Source organism: Camelus dromedarius, chromosome 10 (assembly GCF_036321535.1).
Source record: "Camelus dromedarius isolate mCamDro1 chromosome 10, mCamDro1.pat, whole genome shotgun sequence".
NCBI classification, from domain to species: domain Eukaryota; kingdom Metazoa; phylum Chordata; class Mammalia; order Artiodactyla; family Camelidae; genus Camelus; species Camelus dromedarius.
The window spans coordinates 47,201,072-47,209,776 of NC_087445.1; the positions used below are offsets into that span (position 1 = coordinate 47,201,072).

Sequence of the window (8,705 nt, forward strand, 5' to 3'; positions counted from 1 at the left end):
GAAATAGTCTGGGGGGAGGGTATAGCTCAGTGGTAGAAGGCATGCTTAGTGTGCATGAGGTCCTGGGTTCAATCCCCAGTACATACCTCCATTAAATCAATCAGTCAATCAATCAGTCTAATTACCTCTCCTCCAAACAAACAAACAATCCAGATCTCATACACACACACACACACACACACACGCACACACACACACACACACACAGAGAAATATAGCCTAATAAGCATTGAGTCCAACAGGGGGAATCACATCTCTTATCAAAAAGCCACTGCCACCCCTATTCTTTTCTATGGCTGGTCCAAATCACTTGCATTCAACTTCTCTCATCTACCCTCCTCTAGCACCCAAGCTTATGAGCTTAGTAGCACAACACTTGCTCAGCCTTTATAGTGAGTCAAGAGTAAAAGAGCATGGTGGGTTGAAGATTAAGGAGAAACTTAGTGGTGTTATAAGACAGATGTGTGGGGGCAGAAAGTTGCTGAGAAGCAGCTCAGATGTGGGGCAAGGCCAGGTCAGCTGGGGCCTTGCATGATGTCATGCTAAGGAGGAAAGACTTCCTTTCTCCTCACTGGAATTGGGAGATCTTTTTTTTAATCAGCAGAGGGACATGATCAGATTTGCTTATTTAGAGTTGTGGAAGACGGATTGGGAAGAGGAGAAAGATCTAGAAGAAGGCAGACCAATTAGGAATAATATTTCAGGACCTGAATCAGTTGGTGGTGGTGGGAATGAAAAGTAAGAGGATGGAATCAGAAGAATGTGGAGACAGAATGGACAGAACTTGATGGCAGAGATGAGACCAAAGGGATGATGATGAAGAGAATGAATGACAAAGGTTTCCCCTTCAGACAACAGGGTGGCTGGCAATGCTGGTACTTGAAATAGAGGAGAAGCAGGTTTAGAGATGGGCTGGAGTAGGCGAGAAGATAATGTGATCTAATCTAGATGTGCTGAATTTGTAGCCTCTAAAGGACGTTTCCATGAGATTGAGGACCTGAAGAAAGATATGGTTGGAGAGACAGATTTGTGATAGGCATTACTCACCTAATAAAATGTGTATCTGTTTTGAAATACACTGCTCACTCTTAGCCCAGTGCGCCCAACTATATTTCTTGTCCTACCTGTTTCACCAGATTTTTCTAACGTTCCTGACTCCCAGTTTGTTATACTTTTACTCTTGGCCAGTTCAGAACTCTTTTTATAATGTATTACATATAGTAGTTATCTAAGCCGTAGGTAATCAGACTCTTAGACATTATTAAATTTCATTTCATAGGGAGCAAAGTTCTGTGGAAACCAAGGAACTCCAGTTTATTGCACTTTTTGTTACACATTCAGCGGTGCTTTCCTGGCCATGTTCCCTCTTTTCCAATTCACTTCATTCAACTGCCCATGCACCTAATCTTTTCTGCCCTCCAGCTTCCATTCTCTTTACCCCTTCTTTACACTTTTGGTCACTGCTTCATTCTTGAAACTTTCTTCTTCCTGTGCTTCATGACATGACACCTCCCGATTTCCCGCCTACCTCCAACCTCTCTGGCTGCGATCCTTCCTCAAACCCCTACTTAAAAGTTAATGTTTTCCAGGATTCTGTATTTAGCCTTCTTTTCATCTCATTTTCATACACACATAGTGTTACCTCATCCACTTGTGTGACTTAACAACCATTAAAATTAGTTCTTAATCAGAATATCTAACCCAGTCTTCTCTGTCCAAACCCAAATATCTAACTCCTTTTAGGACATCTTTATTGGGATGTGTTCCATAGGCGCCCCAAATCAACTTGCCACAATGAAGTTTTCTTCTTCCCCATAAACCTGGGCTTTCTCCATTCTTATTCTCAGTGACTGTATTACCATCCACCCAGTAACCTGGGAGCCAGCCCTGACTTCTCCTTCTTTCTCTCTCAAAGTTAGTCTGCCGTGAAATCCCACCTTTTACATTGTAAGGGAGCATTTCCCTACATGAGAACAGTATGACTGAAGATAACAGGAAGGGAGTGAGACTAGCCTGCAGGAGAAGTTTTGTTGAGAAATATTGCAAAATACAGTTGGATTATTAAGTGGGAGAGCACCTTGAAAGGTAATGTTGAGGCAACATAGAGGATTTCAGAGTTGATGTAGTCATAGAACCATGAAACATCTGGCAGATGATGAAAAGGTAATTTCAAGGTGCACTTAAAAAAAATCAGTGACTTGAAAAACGGGAGTCAGAGCAACTATTACCTTTGTAACTAGAAACAAACATTTCCTACATTACATTGAAGACATGAGGAAAAACAAACTTAAGAAGTTCCAACTGGAAGCTCAGAAGAGCTGACCTGGAATTTAAATCTAAGTGCAAGTGCTACTAAAAATTAAAAATAATACATTCTCATTGAAGAAGGCAAATTGAAATTAGGCATTAGTGATACAACTAGAGGTAGACTGTGTTGAAAATAAGTGCAAGAATGACATCATTTGACTGAAAAGTGCTTATAAGCCAATTCCTTAAGTATAAATGATCTTTAAATTCAATACATTGAATTTTTTTAAAAACCACCAAATTGAAATGTGTTGATTTCCGATAACATCTGGACTTCCATATGCTTCTGTAAAAATTTTAGGTTAAATAAACTATGTTATACTATAGTACACTATATGGCATACTTTTATATTGATAAATATGGTGATTTCCACTTAATTTGGTTTAGATACTGACTCAGAATAAACGCACTCCCCTCCCCAGTGTGGTTAATCAATAGGTAGATAGCTGGGAGAAAAAGTACTATAAGCCAGGCAGCTCTATATACCATGTTTCAAATACAAAGGTAAAAATAAAAATAGTTGTAGTCTACAGTGCACTTCTGGAAATAAACTGCATTCATGAAGCAAAGTAAAAAGTAAAAGCTAACCCTCTTTATGTGATGAAAGCATGAGGAATCTGAAGGAAAGAGTTCTTTTCCAGCTTTCACTTTAGAATTACTAAGGGGGATGATATAGCTCAGTGGTAGAGTGCCTGCTTATTAGCATGCACAAGCCCCTGGGTTCAATCCCCAGTACCTCCATTAAAAAGAAATAAACCCAATTACCTCCCCTCAAAATTTTTTTTAAAAAATCATTATACTTTAGAATTGGTAAGAGACCATGAGTTTCAGCACAGTAACTGAGAAATAAATAGCAACCACAGAACGACTACCAGGAGTGAGCAGTAAAAAAATGACGTTAGAAAACAAAGGTGGATGTGATAGATTTAAAACCAAAGCTTTCCTCTCCCACCTTGTCTTTTCCTCTTTTTTTTCCCGACTGCAATTTCAATGACAAAGAATAAAGTTCTGTCAAATTCCTAAGTTACTTACATGAGGGCCTGGAAAGCTCAAGGCTTGGTGAGGATACACATTGATTTCCATCCTGTAGCACAAACTCCGTACCTGGTGCTGTTTGATTTAATGAGCAGGGCAGCTATTTGTTCTCTTGGTTTAACTGCCACAGAGCACTTATTAACAGGCATCTGAATTCCAGACTAAATCTTGAGCCCCGCCTCTTTGAAAAGGAAGAAAAGAAAAAAAAAAAAAAGACTCTGAAGTCTTCCTGTATTCCTGGACAGTAGCTTGAAAATAGGAGGACAGTGTCTGAGTGTTACTTTCTTGTTTCTGACACACCGTTCTACCTGATGATTTCATTTTCCACTAGAAAAATTATTTTCTTCTGAGTTTCTTGAAGGTAAAAACAAAAATCTACGATCAGAATCTCAATAGTCATTTTCACATTGTCTTCACACACAGGTACATTCAAAACATTTATTGATACACTACTTAGAGCAAAGAAGTAAAGAGATTAAACTAGAGAATTTAAGGTTCGTCAATAGTCACAGACCTCAACAAGTTCAGAACCCTTAGTTTCATGAGATTGAAGGAAAAATCAAGATTGTTGTACTTTACCTAAGTTACGTTAGAATAGAAAACTGTTGCTACATTTTATAAAGGATGTACCTTATACTTTCGGTGCTCAGGGACCCCCATAGCCAGATTGGTGGCAAGGGATACAGGCTGATGAGCTGCTTATTTGGGTTTGATTGGTATATACTCATCTGAACACATCACTCTCCTAGCCTTATCTACCACACAACTTTGCACTCAACTAAGGAAAGCTAAAATAAAAAGTAATCCACTTTTAAGAAGAGAACACTTTACACTGCTGTTTTTAAAAGCTAATGAACAGAATGCGGACCATGTAGACAAGCACAGCCTGCCACAAACCAGAGTGAAATCGACTTGAAGAATCCTAAACAAAATATTAGTAAATATTCGACCAATGTACAAAAAGAATAATACCAAATGACTAAATAATATTTATCTCTGGATGATGAGGATGGTTCAGTTTTAGAAAATCTTTTGATACAATCTGTTATATTAACAAAAGAGAAAACTATGTAAGTTAGATTCTGAAAAAGCTGCTACACCCATTTCTAATTTTTAAAAAACCAAAACCAAATATAGAATATATTTGCCATATAGAATATATGGAAGCTTCCTTAACTCATTACAACTACCAAAATCCATAGCAAACATCACATGTGATGATCAAACAAAAGTCCTCTTATGCCATTGCAATTACTGTTCACACTACACTGAAAGTTGTAACCAGTGTAACAAGATAAGAAAAATATATGAAGTATAAATATTAGAAAGCAAGAATTAAAGCCATTATTATTTATAGATTATGTAGTTGTCTACCTAGATATCCCATGAGGATCAACTCAAATAACTATTACAATTAATGAGACTTTACTGAGGTGACTAGATAAAAAATCCCCAGTAATAACAAATAAAATATAACAGGAAAAAAAATCCCATTCATGAGAACCACAAATACAATTGAGTACCTAGGAATTAACTTAATAAAAATGTGCAAGACTTATATGAAGACAACTTACTGGAAGAATGTTGATTCTTCCCAAATAACCTACACATCCAAGGCAATCTTAAAGAAAATTTTCAAAAGATTTTTAATTGAACATGAAAAGCTACTTCTCAAATTCTTCTAGAAGAGAAAATAAACTAAAATAACAAAAAATAATTTAAGGGGAAAAAATGAGGTGGAGAACTTGTGCTACCAGATATGAAAACAATCTATAAAACTGCACTAATTAAAATAATGTTATGTTGGAGTACGAATAAACATATGGATTAATGAAAGAGAATGGAGTCTAGAAATTGACCCATGTACTCCTAGGAATTTAGCATATGATAAAGGTGGAATTTCTAAACAGTGGGGAAGATAAAAGATTACTCAAAAAACAGTACAAGGACAATAAGGGAAAAAAATAAAGTAAATCACTACCTCATCCCATATTCAGAAAAAAATCCAGATTGATTCGAGATCTACATTATAAAAGAAGAAAATACAAGGCAATATGTTTATATTTGTGGGGTGGGAAAGATTCAGTAGTCATAAGAAAAAACAGACAGATTTTATTAAAAAGAAATTTAAAACTCCTCAGAGCGAAAGACCGGGAAAAATATTTGCAATATATACCACAAACAAATGCTTAATAACCACAAGGTGAATATACTGTGTAGCCATTTCCAGGTTAAAAAAAAAAATGGACAGTTAGCAGCACCCAGAAGCCTCCTCCCAAGCACTGCTTCCTCTCTCCTCCATAGAAGCTGCTCACCGGGTTCTGCAGGACCCCAGGCTCAAGATGCCAGGCAAGCTCAGGGAAGCCCACTGGGGAAGCGCGTAGAAACACCTCTGGGGGAGGGAAAGAACCTTGTTGCCATTCCAGCTTCCCTTCCAAACTGGGAGTACCTGGCCATTGTCAAAGTGCCATACCAAGATTTTCGAAAGGTACAATGCAACAACACAAAATTTACAAATACCTCCAGACTCACCTTCTCCTACCTTCCTCCACTGCATCCGCCACTGTGACCCCTGAAAAGGCGAGAGGTCAAATGCCATCACGGCAAGGAAATGAAGCGGGGAAACTGATGCGAGAGAAAATAAGCCCTCTTCTTCCAGCCTCACTGGATAATGGGAGGAAGATGGGAGTGGGGTGGGGTAAGGGGAAAGTGACCAGAGAGCACGACTTGTATTTCTCCCTCTCCAGACTGAAACCTGGAGTGTGGTCTGGGGTGCTGACAGGTGAAAAAGGATGCCAAAAATAGAGGAGAGTTTGCCCAACTTGCCATTTGGGACCTGGAATGCCTATCTCAGTCTGTTGGAGCTGCTACAACAAACTACCAGAGCTCCAACAGAGCATACAGTGGTTGATAAACAATAGAAAATTACTGCTCACAGTTCTGGAGGCTGAAAGCCTGAGATCAGGATGGCAATGTGGGGAAGTTCTGGTGAGGGCTCTTTCAAGATGCAGACTACGCACACATCCCTCCACTTCTTGTGGTAACTTCATGTGGCGGAGAGCAGAGGAAAAGCCAGCGCCCCCCTTGGTTTTTTAGGGCACTAATCCCATTCATGAGGGCTCCACCCTCAAGACCTCATAGAATCCTAATTACCTCCTGAAAGTCCCACCTCCTAATACATCATAAGGAGGGAGGATGGTTTCAACCTGTGAATTTTGAGGGGACACACACACTTAGTTCATAACAATGCCTCGAAAGATAAGCCCCCTTCAATCCGGCCCCATCAACATGGGGTGGCTGCGGGGGTGAAATTAACAGTATGACGTGGTTAAGCAGAGGGAGGTTTGAGCTGAATTTCCCAGATGTTCCCCATCCACTCCTGGGTGGCAACTGTTCTCCAGGGAGGGAGTTCCATCCCCAACAGGGGCATATTCCAAAAAGTGTGTGTGAGGGTAGGAGAGGTATTTTTAGTTGCCACAATGAGGAACAGGTGCTTTTGGCTTCACTGGGTAAGAACTTTGGTGCAATGCCAGAAATTGTCCACCACAACAAAAAATTCTCCTGCCCCAAATGGCAGGACCACTCCATTAAGAAATTCTGCTGAAGAAACTATATCTGCTCTCCTTTTAGCATATGTAGAAAGCTTAAGGAATCTGTAATTACATAATAAATAATAGAATTGTCTTCTGCAATTTCTTTGGGAAGCTCAAGGGTGTTAGGCATCATGGATCTCCCTCTGGGCACAGAAATTCCTAATTAATCATTCTGTATTTACAGACTATGAAGCAAGCCACAGTCTGAACTTGAAGCAGTGTTACAATCAGAGAAAACAGCTGGGCCACCAAAAAGTAATTTTAAAATAACTCAAAAATTTTCTTACATTTCCCAAATATGATGAAGGGTATATACACAACCCTGAGCAACATTTTTTTGGTTAAATGTCCACTCTTCATTCCCATCTATTTCCTCATATCTAGTCTGCTTCTTCTCACTTAACTAAAAATCCTATTTAAAACAGCAACAAAAAAGTCCTCTCCCTCCTTTTCTAGTCTCTATCAATAAGCTCAGCTCTGAGTGCTCAGACTTGGAGAATGTGCTCGTCACTGGGCTTCAGGCTAGGGGTCTGGGGGCCAGATGGCTCCGCTGGGAGCAGAGTCCCTGCGCAGGGCACACTTGCAACATCTGCCCTTCGGTTGCTTGTGTTTGTAAAGCGCACACCAGGCCAAGGTCGAGGCCTGACCGGTTGAAGAGTAAAGATACAACAAGCCAATTTAGCCAGCTTCTTGCTCCCTGTCACACACACCACAAAGGACAGCACAGGGACTGTAATGTGGATGTGCCCGAAGCTGAGGAGGCTGTTCCAGGCTGTAGCAAGCAGTTTAACCTTCTGCAGCCCTATTCTGAAGGGATTGGGGCAGAAAGCCCCGTACCTCCCCAGAACCTGGAAGGAAGTAAGAAATGTCACAATATCCTCCCAGGGGAGGTAGGGAGATGGATGGGAGACGGCCTACAAGCCTCCCATTCTCTCATGTGAAGGTGTGTTTAAACAGAAACATACAGCAAAGTTATATACCGACCAGTTGACAAAAATGTTGTGACCAGAGGCTCACAGGAACCTAACTTTATATTTCCCTTGGGAGCAATAAACAGTTCGGTATTCACTAATACAGCGTTCACAGCAACTTCATAGAATCTAAGCACTGCAAAAAGTGAGAATACACTGTATTACTATGAACACAGGAATATGTTTGGGCTTCACACACAACCTTTCACACACAGTCTCAGGGACTCCTCCTCTCTTCCCAGGGGTCCCCAGACCACACTTTGAGAACCGCTACTCCAATTCATGACAGTTCAACAGCCTGGGGCTGGGAGTAGACTGAAAACTCCATTAGGGTCGCCACAGCTATTTTGATCATCTTTGTATTTCCAGAATCTTGCATAGTGCCAAAAACACAGCAGATAAATTCTGAATTAAGTTAAAATGGGCTAGGATAAGGTACATATGAGGAGGCTAAAGAAACCTGAGAAAGACAGAATGGTGTCTTTGGTACTGAAGGTCGGTTCAGTCTTAATTTATATGATTTTATGTCTAGAGTAGATAATTTGATCTATGAAAAGTGATTACACATGTTTTGGGTTATTGAAAGTGAAAATGACTGTATCAAAGATATGAAAGAGGATTCTTTTTTAAAAAGAAAATCAGATATAGTCACTCAAAGAATATGATATTTGATAAATAAATGCAAATCTATACTAGTGAAATATCTTGATTATTGAAGTGGATTTTACAATGCAAATTGTTTTTTAACATTTCTTTTTTGGGGGGGGAGGGAGTTAATTAGGTTTACTTTATTTATAG

The 8,705-nt window shown here is 39.7% G+C and overlaps 1 protein-coding gene across 2 annotated transcripts in view; it reads right to left on the bottom strand.

Moving 5' to 3' along the window:
- GNE (glucosamine (UDP-N-acetyl)-2-epimerase/N-acetylmannosamine kinase) overlaps positions 1-3,436 on the bottom strand; it is a 61,515-nt gene extending 58,079 nt beyond the window's left edge. For both annotated transcript variants that reach the window (XR_010382719.1, XR_010382718.1), the window contains exon 1: positions 3,341-3,436. The gene's annotated coding sequence lies outside the window, so the exon portion shown is untranslated. The remainder of the gene's footprint in view (positions 1-3,340) is intronic.
- Positions 3,437-8,705: the final 5,269 nt, after the last annotated feature.